This window comes from Delphinus delphis, chromosome 18 (assembly GCF_949987515.2).
Source record: "Delphinus delphis chromosome 18, mDelDel1.2, whole genome shotgun sequence".
Classification (NCBI taxonomy): Eukaryota; Metazoa; Chordata; class Mammalia; order Artiodactyla; family Delphinidae; genus Delphinus; species Delphinus delphis.
Genome location: NC_082700.1, coordinates 38,173,868 through 38,184,655, shown reverse-complemented (window position 1 = coordinate 38,184,655; position 10,788 = coordinate 38,173,868). Strand labels below are relative to the sequence as shown.

Below are 10,788 nucleotides of genomic sequence, written 5' to 3'. Positions count from 1 at the left end.
CTTTCATTCAATATCATATTTATAAGATTCTTCCATGTTGCCACAGGTAGAAGAACTTCATTTTCATTTCTGTAGATTATTCATAGAATGTGTACCTGAAGCAAAATGATGAAGCAGGTGAATTTGTTCTTGATACCCACTCCCATCTTTCCTTCAATTACATGTGTTCTCTTTTTGTTTTGTTTTCATTTCCACTCCCAGATAATTTCCATTTTTCTCCCCTCCCCCAACCAGTCCCTCAATCCTCTCCCAGTACTTCCGAGCACTGCTAAGGATTAATGTGCTAGCTGGTTGCATTTCAATAAGCAAAACATATTCATTCTATACATAGAATGAATTCATTTTTAAAGTGAGAAACTTAGAGAAAAAAGATAAAGATGTTTAACTATTAAAGTTAGTTAACCTAAGACTTATGAGACTACAAATTTTAAACTTTCCTTTCTTGTACTTTCATCCTTAATATGTTTTTCTTCTATATATTTTAATAATACCTGTTACTTCTCTACATTGAAAAATATGTCATTTTAATACCTATTTACAGTACACACACACTGACACCTTAGAATAAATGACACCTTAATTTTGATGGATTACCTATACATTTAAATAAGGGCTAGACAAATTTTGACATCTTCGAAGAGTTTTATTCTTTCTTAACTTAAAGTTTGACTATTAGAGTTGAATTAATCAGAAAGATAATTCTGGCAAAATTATGTTGGTCTGAAATAAAATTACCTTCTAAAAATAGCTTATATGAATTCTGTAATTTTAAACAAGTCTGTTAATATATTTTTTATCAATTTCTTGATTTATTCAATAAATATTTTGACTTAAACACTGATTATGCAAAAATGAATGAAAAAGTGATCTGCTGTCATGGAACTCATAATATCAAGGCAAGACAGATGAAATTATAATTTTGATAAAATACTTTAAAAACTGTTGGAATTTTTTCTTATCAGGAAAGGAGAGCAGAAAGAGAGGAGAATATATCTTCCTCCAATTTGTCCTGAGATGAAATTTATATGTAAAAAGCTGTGCAAAGTTAGAATCATGAGAAAAATATAATGGCTTCTTAAAAACAATGTTAATACTGTCTTTTGTAAGTTTTCACACCTTCTAATTATGTAATTCTTGAAAATATCCTATGTAGACTCTCATGGAGGCCTGTCCTCAACCATAAAGAATTATCTACCTTTTTCAATATCTGCTATCTTTCCACCCCTTCTAAAAAGTGCTTCAGTGGTTAACCTCTTCATTCAAAAGCTAATATATCCCTACGTTCCCTACAAAGCAGTTTCCTTTACTGGCATAATTCCCCGCCTGTGTTTTAAGAGCCTTGACTACGTTGTTTTGCCTTTTAGTTTGCAATGTGCTTTTGAATGATCAATATGCATTATGGAACCATGCTTATTCATTGTTTTTTTTTTCCAACCAGAAAAATACATTGCAATTCTGGCGAGAACATTTAAACATAAATAATACTACTCACCTAGTGCAACCTCTCATTACTCTCCATTTTTCAACTCCCAAACTCAAAGATTTCAGTTTGGTTTTCTATAATTATTTTTTCATTCTTTCCAGGTAACTTTCTCAGTTTAATAAATAATATTTGGAATCCCTTTACCTTCCTGTCAAAATCATTGTAAAAATGAGCAGAGGGGGCTTCCCTGGTGGCGCAGTGGTTGAGAATCCGCCTGCCGATGCAGGGAACACGGGTTCGTGCCCCGATCCGGAAAGATCCCACATGCCGCGGAGCGGCTGGGCCCGTGAGCCATGACCGCTGAGCCTGCGCGCCCGGAGCCTGTGCTCCGCAACGGGAGAGACCACAACAGTGAGAGACCCGCGTACCAAAAAAAAAAAAAAAAAAAATGAACAGAGGCCTTGGGACACTCACAACGTCACAATTTTTGAGCCAGCCACTTTTCTTGCTGGCTTAGTGAGCCCATTACAGAAAAAGACTGCACGTTGTCTTGCATGAGTAGAAGAAGAAATGTCCCAGGTGTACCCTGCATTGGACCTATAGCTTTAGACCAATAGCAAAAAAAACATCTTCCATGAGCACAAATAAGCAAAGTGGAAGACAGTAAATTGTTCCCGTAATTCAGACTGCTTAGAAGAGCCTCTAAGACCCAGCACTCTTTCACAGAGTAGGTAATTTCAACTGAGATTGAGTATACTTCTGCCAGAATCCAGGTGCCTTCTGCCTGAAATACTCTTTATGAAAAGATTAGTTTGCTCTTCATACCTCCTTAGAGCCTGTACCCTGCAGGTTGAGGGTCTCTCCCTCCATATGTTAAAGTTTACCTCCACTCTTCTCCCATTGCAAATTAAGGGTGTTGTCTGACGACTTAGGAAGAAAAATTCCAATTTTTTTACAACACAATCAAAAGTAGCAGATATAAGAAAATCTAATACATCCACAACTCTTAAAGTAAGTTTATTTATTTAGTATTTAAACAAGTCACTCACAGTAATCTATTCAAACTACTAGTAACACTGATTGATACAGGAAACTTAGACTAACTAGCCCTAAAATTACATGTTATGTTTTCAAAGTTGACATTTTGAGAGTAAAATAAAGAAAAAGAATTACTGCTTCACACTGACTTTGTATTCAAAGCATAAATGAGTGAAAAAATCGAACCATTTATAAAGCTTTGAGAGAGCTGTAATGTTGCCTCTTTATTTATGTTTTTTTGTTCAGCCATAACCTACTTTGAAAGCAGGTGTTAAGAAAAGAACCAATAATGAAAACACAGTGTAATCTAAAGCTGGAAACATCCATATTTTTTTGTAATGAGCAAACAGATAAAAAACAAGTTATTTCAAGAAATTAAAATATATGTATATATAATGAAGTTAAAAATTATCCATATTTTCTGCAGCTTACAATAATAATTTCTTCCAGAACTTTTAACTCTTTTCTTACCTGTAAAATCCAATTCAAGTAACACATGTACCCTCCAAAATACCTTGTTATTCTATGTTTAAAATATAATTTTATAAGATATTGCATTTTTCATTGTTTGAGTATTTATAGATCCCTTTTCCATTATTTATGTCTGAAATATTTGCCTTGCTAGGGTACTTTATGGAGAATTAACAATATTTGTATTGTTTTTGATTTATTATTACAGAGTTAAGAGAAGCTACCTTTGGAAACTACTCTTTTCAAAGAGACAGAGCCCTTCTGGTCTTACTAAGACTTCATATGATTTTGTAGAAATTTGCCAACGAAAAATAGAGGAAAAAATAATTTCAAAACAAATGTTCACAAAAGTTTTAATAAGAGGAACAATTCTACAGAGAGCACAGGTGCACTTGTACTGGCAAGAATTTTGCAATTAGCCATTGGGCTTCCAGTGGAAGCTGTTAGAAAAGCCAGCAATCATAAACTGTAGATGTGAAGGCAATTGCTAAATGTTTTTTTTTTAAATTAAAATGTCAGCTTTAATAAGAAAAATTTAAGAAGTAAATATTTCCAATTTAGAGAAGTATAACATTGTTTGTATTTATGCAAAAATTCTGTTGATATTAAAAAAGAAAATGGTCTCCTTTGTCCTAAGGTTTATACCTAAAACCAGAATGTTATCACACGTTATTGACACAGTTTGAATGAGACTCATTATAAGACTATTTGGACAAATTTCTGTGCTATTTTTTTTAGTTTGAGTTAAAAATAAACTGTGAAAGCATGAGTACCATTAGCTATATTGTATAAAGGGCACAAAATTTAAGAAGATAGTTTTTAATACATATATGAGGATTGATGCTGTTCCAGGCAAGTTGCTGAGTAACAAGTTGAAGAGCTTGCCTCCTAAGTACAGCAATCTGTTTTGAAGCAATGTTTTGAAGCAGTAAGAATCAGTTATTAGTTGTAGACCTATCAGAATGTTTTTTATAGTTTGCAAAATCTGAGTCCCTGAATTCTAGCATTGACTCATGTTTTTAGTCTGTTTGCTAAGTTTCCTTCTAAATTGTTAAAAAAAAAAAATTACATAGGTCTGAGTAAACCCTTGGAATACAAGCTGGTCACCCTACCCTGACTTTTGGTCCACATTTTTTTTTTTTTGCCATTCCTTCAACATAAATGTACAAGTAAGGAGGCTATAATAGTCACCTTCATACCAATGAGAATTAGAATTTCTCTCTTTCTTTCTGTTGTGATTATTTATTATAAAATAGTACATCTATCTTTTTACTGGATTTTGAAGCAGGATAATGATATATTTTCCATGTTAGAGTTGTGGGTAACTGCAACGAAAAGTTAATGTTCATATATATGATAGCACCAGGTAAGCAATGAAAAGGTAATAATGAAGGGGGATAAAAGGAACTAACCCAATGTTCAAGAAGTGTTTTTTCAAAGATACAGAGGGGCTGAGTTCATCTGTCACAGATGAGAAAGGACTGAAGGAAAAAAAATGGAACATTAATAGGAAAAATTGCTGTTATCCAATCTCTGGTAAGACAGATGTTGGAACGGTGTGCTAATGAGGGTATGTTGATTTAAAGAATGTCTTTCTGCCTGGAACAAGGATGTGAAGCCATGATAATCAGTGCTGTGACAGGTGTCTTATGATCTTTAAAGGAGGACAAGAGAATTTTGAAAATTCTACCCTTCACAAATGCTATATTCACATCACTGAGTCACTGGTCCCTGGAACTGCCTACCTCTCTGATATCTGTGATATGAAATTATTAAATGTCTTTATTGCTTAAGGAATATTTGATTGAGTCTTCTTATACTGGAAATCATTCCCAGACAGTCTGTGAAGCAAGACATTCAGTATCTTTTGAACACTTAATGTGCATTTCAATTCAGTGTTGATAAAACAATAAATGAGACATCTATTCACTGAAGACAGCAAGGATTAGAAAGAAATTCAGACTCAAATTATTTTATAAGAAAATCACTGTTACAACTTACAAACTTGAAAAGGATGGTGTTTTATTTTAATTTTCATAAATAAAATGGACAGCAATATACTCATACATTTTATACTATTTGAACTGTGAATAATAGCATACATATATAATAATCTAAGGCCAGTTCATTACATTTTCAATACACTCATCCTGCCTATGACATTCATACCAAAATCTTCATTATTGGTGAAGTGGGATTTTACTAATGATCTTCCAGCTTGTTTTGTTAAAGAAAAACAAAAACATAAACCAATGGACACTGTAAAATACATATTTGTGCTCTACCTCTGCCATCCTGGGCCCAGGAAACTACATGGTGGAACCAACTCTGAAGGAATAAATATAGTAAACATTTTTTTTTTTTCTGAAAAATATACTGTGACATTGCTTAGGTCTAAAGTTTTCATGCTAGATTGTTCTTCCATTTCTTAAAATTTTATCTGTTCAAAACAATTTAAACTATTCAAAGTATAATTTAATGCACATAAGTTCAGAGATATCTCACTGCTGAAAGTTTAGTCTATTTGTTTTACTATCTTAGTCAATCCTAGAATAATATTTCATTCCTACAGAAAAGAATTGCATGATTACATAATGAATATAGTGGTCTTGAAATATTGTGCTCTGTTTGTTGTGTGTACACATCTACACATATGCATATATGTATATTCATGTATCTGTACATGCATACCTTGTTATTACATAATGCTTAAAGAGAGGAAAATGCAGGTTCAATGATTATCAAATAATTTTTAATTTCTTCATGACATTTTTGAAGTTCAAAGCTGAAACATTTGCTCAGTTGTTTCACAATTAGATTTCACACCAGAGGTATGCCACAGGATACAGTGGCAGGCAGGTATGTACAGTCCAAATTGTGCAAGTCACGTAGAGGGCATGTGTCTCTTTCCAAAATGTCCTATCAAGGTTTATTCTTATATGGATGTGCTAGACATAACATTTACTTGTATATATATATATATATATATATACATTGTACATTAATAGATATAATCCCCACTTCAATTCTTCTATTGTATTTACTCAGAATTCCCATAATGGCTGAATTATGTTCATAGAGTTAATACACAGTTTCTAATTTCTTAAGCGAACACCTGCAGCTGTTCATTACAACATTATGCTTCTCTTAACTTTTGAACCTTTTAAAACTAAACTCAGAAATTGGACTTCAATAAAAACGAAGACTGCTTCAAATACATAAATATGCAAGATATAATTATATGATTTAAACTATATGTTAAAATTATATTATGAAAATTAAATTATATATTAATTTTTGATTTGTTAGGGAAAAAAATGGATGGTAATTATGAGAAGGCACCTAAGGTAAATTTGAACATGAATTAATTAACTTTGCTTGGAATCAAGAAATCTCCCCACCAAATTTGTCTTCACAACAATCTCAAAAAACTGAAGAGGAAAAAATATATCAGAGCAAACATATCACTACTTCCACAGCACTACTTACAGCCAGGTTACCAAGGATGAGAACTGTTGTCCTATCTGTGCATAAAGTAACACAAATATTTAGAAATTTAGCACATAATCCAACATTTGTTCTTGGTTGATTTTCTCATCTGCTTAAAATTATCTGACCACACTCTGATTTTAACCTTGAAAACTTATAGACATAAATCATTAAAACTGTTCCAAACAATAAAATGTTAAAATATGACAAAAAAGAACAACTCTTATATATTTTCAAAGCTCTGATAGATTTTCTCTTTTCAAAGTGATTAGTCATGCTGTTGTCGGAAATTGGAACAGCACAGGAGCATTTTAGGAGAGTCACTGTCTGTTCTAAATCTAAAAAGGAAAAACATGAAATGCCACATCTCATAATAAACAAAATGTATTCAGACACAACTGTAAGGAGGAATATTTTGTAGGGGAATGCGTGTGCCTTTCACAAAAATGTTGTAGGTACTGTGAGATTGGTTTTGCCCCACTGTTTCATGTTTTATCTGTATTTATAAGCTAAAGTACAATTCCCCAAATCAAGTTTCCAGCCATTCAAATCTCTATTCCTACATAAAGCTGTAAACCCACTAATCTCTCAGCCTTTTGATAAGTCAACACTGTAATCAATAGCATGCTGCCTTTAGGTCTCAGGGGCATCCTTTGATTAATACAAGCTTTCCAAGAGAAACATATGAGAATCATATCATTGCAACTGCATCAGACTGTCATGAAACTTTGGGAAACTGAGACATTCAAGGGAAATGTGAAAATGAACAGTAGTAGATAAATGTCAATTTCAGAGGTTTGGACATTTTGTTATATTTAAATTAAAGGCGATGTTATTTTGGTTCCTTCCTGCTCTAAACATGCTGGTTTTCTCTTTTAGGAGATTCTGATAAAATATGTGATCATCCCTTGCCAACATTTTCGATTCCTCTTCTGTGCAGACAGCGGGGTTTATATGATAAAATTTTAATGACCATGGACCTGCATAGCAAGCTAGGCACTGGCACATTTTCAATAAGGCTATGCATTTGTTAAGACTGGCATTGGGTGGAATTCTCTAAGTGGAAGCCATCATGGCTTGAAAAGCAGGCTTAGTAGTCATAGAAGCTGCTCCGGAGAAAGCATCATTATCATGCAGCAATCGTGGGATGAAATGGGGATTTATGAATCACTGCCAAGGAAACTAAATTACGGGCTGTAAATTAAAACTGGGGTTTAACATATACCTGACACTAGGCTGGAGGATCTAGTTTTCAGATTACCCCACAGACTTAGTTAAAAGCAGCTTTAGAGTACCCCTCAATCCCTGATACATTCCCTTCATCTTTCCACAAAATCCTACACTATTTTCTGGTTACAGTGTCATAAGGGGGAAAAGTCTAAATCAACTCAGGAGAGGTTTTGGATTTCTTTTTAACTTCTTTTCAACTCCAGGTTAAGTAGTGTTGGAACTGGGGGAAAAATGCTCACTTTATTAATGTTAAATCATGAAGTTATGGTACTTGCTTGGTTTTCACAGAAATGGTTTTGGGGCTTGGCTTCTTGATTCATATATGTATCCTCAACCCTGAGCCTGGGTATATTTACACTTTCTGTAGGTTTACTGTAGCTATTCTATGAACAGATAGAAAAATCCACTATACATTTTAGATTTTAAAAATGTTATTTAAAGATTTGTTGTTGTTCTTCATAACTATGGCCATCTTTATGAACTCTTATGATCCCAAGTATAAACACAAAATCTGAAGGCTTGATTCCAAATCTGTATGTACCATCTTACAGAAATGATCAGGTGTCTGTTGAGTACACAATGCTATTCTTGTTTTGTTGTACAAATCTGATACTAGGAGAGTTCTTTCTGTGGAACTATATTGCAGCTTTCACATGACAGAAATATTTTGAAAGTTCTCCTCTGGCACCAAGCACACTGTCACAGAGCATAGAAATGAGAGATGGAAACTCTCAGATAGGTCATGGTTCAGGACTGTTCCATTCCATAAATGAAAATTTATTACTGCTATTCTTCAGTATATTAGAAAGATAAAATTAACTGGATCTTCTTCTAGTAAAAACGACCAGTTTGAGAATGTAGGGGCAGAGTTTATTTACCCCCATGAACCTTAAGTCTTGGCCAATGGAGAAATGTCTTTCTGAGAAATAAGAATATCAGAATATTGGCATACAGAGTGATTTTTTGGTAATAAAAATAGTGAAAAGGTTACTGTAATGGAAATGAAAAGACTGTGGTGGTGAGAGGGCTGGAGGAAAGACTTTAAATATTAGAATATTGTTGTGAGATAGTACAGTAAGGAAAAGAGTTCCCAGAAGCTTAACATTAAGGTATAAATAACAGTTCATATGGAAATGATGAAAACAGCTGTTAAACAGAAATCACACATGCTTTAAAATAAGTTACAAAAATTCCACTTGAAATCAAGAACTCACTTAGAATCCAAGGAAATCACCTCTGATAATGGCTGCCAGTATAAGAAATTGTTTGGGGTTTTATATTATAAAATGAAATAAATTTTAATTTAAGATGACCGTTTTTGGAGCAAAAATATTATAACAGTGATTACATTATGAAAAGACACATACCTCAAACATTTTCCAGATATATTTTAAGATCACTGTAGATCTGAGAGAGTATGAATAAAATGATTGTAAACATAATTACTGTAGATAAGTATAGTAATTTAAATGCACATGTATATGTTTAGGATTTTAGAAAACTGCAATCAGGTGTGATGTTTATAGTATTAATTTTTAAAGATAATTGATCATAAGGTAATAACATAGTAGATTGCCTTAACAAACATACACATGCCCCAAATCTAAGTTAATTAAATTTGAACCAAACTGTATCCAATTTCCTGATGAAATTACAAATCTAATACTTAAAAACACCTAGTCAAATAATCTACTCTTTCCCATGATAGTAAAGCACTTAAACAATAATAATCCATTAATAAGACTCTTTTTTTTTTTTTTTTTTTTTTTGCTGTACACGGGCCTCTCACTGCTGTGACCTCTCCCGTCGCGGAGCACAGGCTCCGGACGTGCAAGCTCAGCGGCCATGGCTCACGGGCCCAGCCGCTCCGCGGCATGCAGGATCTTCCTGGACCGGGGCACGAACCTGTGTCCCCTGCATCGGCAGGCGGACTCTCAACCACTGCGCCACCAGAGAAGTCCCATTAATATGACTTTTTATAAAAATAAACATTGAGATCATATGGAAAACCTGGAAATATGTTTTTCAATAACCAATGGCTTATGAAATTTTTAATCTAAGTAAAAACAGTGGGAGCAGGGAAGAGTGTTGCCAGGAAGAAATACTTAATACATTTTGCTGCTAAACGGTTAGTATTTTGGGGAAACAATATAGATTCATCTATGCAAATAAAAAATTTACAGTTTGAATAAATAATTAACTACCAAAGACATAAAAATACTTATTTTTATTTCAGAAGGAAAACTCTACTCCTCCAAGACTTAAAAAATTAAGTATCCTATATTCACTTTGAATATTTTTCTCCATTATAATTGTTAATTTTGAATGAGGTATGAAACATTGATAGATATATTTTAAATTAAAATGAGAATTTGTCAGTATACCTTATATATGCAAATGCACGGCTCCAAATGAACATGCTAATGTTTGGGGCATATCAGGCAGAGTAGGCATTTTGTTTGTTTGTTTTGTCTTCCCAGGATCACTTTCCCCTTCAAGGAGTCCCCCTCCCCAACAGTCAGTCCAAGAATGTCAGATAGAGCTGACCACAAACACATCCCTTCCTGCTCAAAGTTTGGACAAATGACACAGGTCTGGCCATTCACAATATTTGATCTACTAATCACACTGACTAGTTAAGCCTGGAGCATTTGATTTGAGCCACGGTAATGAAATTCTCTTTCTGGACTCTTTCTAAAACAGCAAAGATAGAATAACTAACACTTAGGAAATGTTAAGTAAGTGTACGGCCTTCTAGACACTGCCTGTAATAGCTAATGTAATCCTCCTGATAACCTCACATTTTTTTTTTTTTTTTAGGTGAAGAAGAAAAGAATAGCTTTATTGCTTTGCCAGGCAAAGGGGGCCACAGCAGGCTAATGCTCTCAAAATTATGTGTCCCACCTTGGAGGGAGTAGTGAGAAGTTTTATAGTAATCGTTCAAAGAGGGTGTGTTAGGCTCGTGAACATTCTTCTGATTGGTTGGTGGGGAGGTAAGTGGGAGGTTGGTGGCATCATCAACATTCTGGTTCCAACCGGTCTGGAGTGATAACCTCACTTTTAATGAGCAGGTAGGGAGTAGAGGTGGCCAAGGAACACTTAGTGAAAAGAGCCTTACTAGAAAGAAAGCCTCAATG

General features: G+C 33.9%; 1 protein-coding gene across 1 annotated transcript in view; it reads right to left on the bottom strand.

Moving 5' to 3' along the window:
* Positions 1-10,788, bottom strand: part of PCDH9 (protocadherin 9) — a 984,388-nt gene that overhangs the window by 767,549 nt on the left and 206,051 nt on the right. The gene's annotated exons all lie outside the window — the stretch shown is intronic.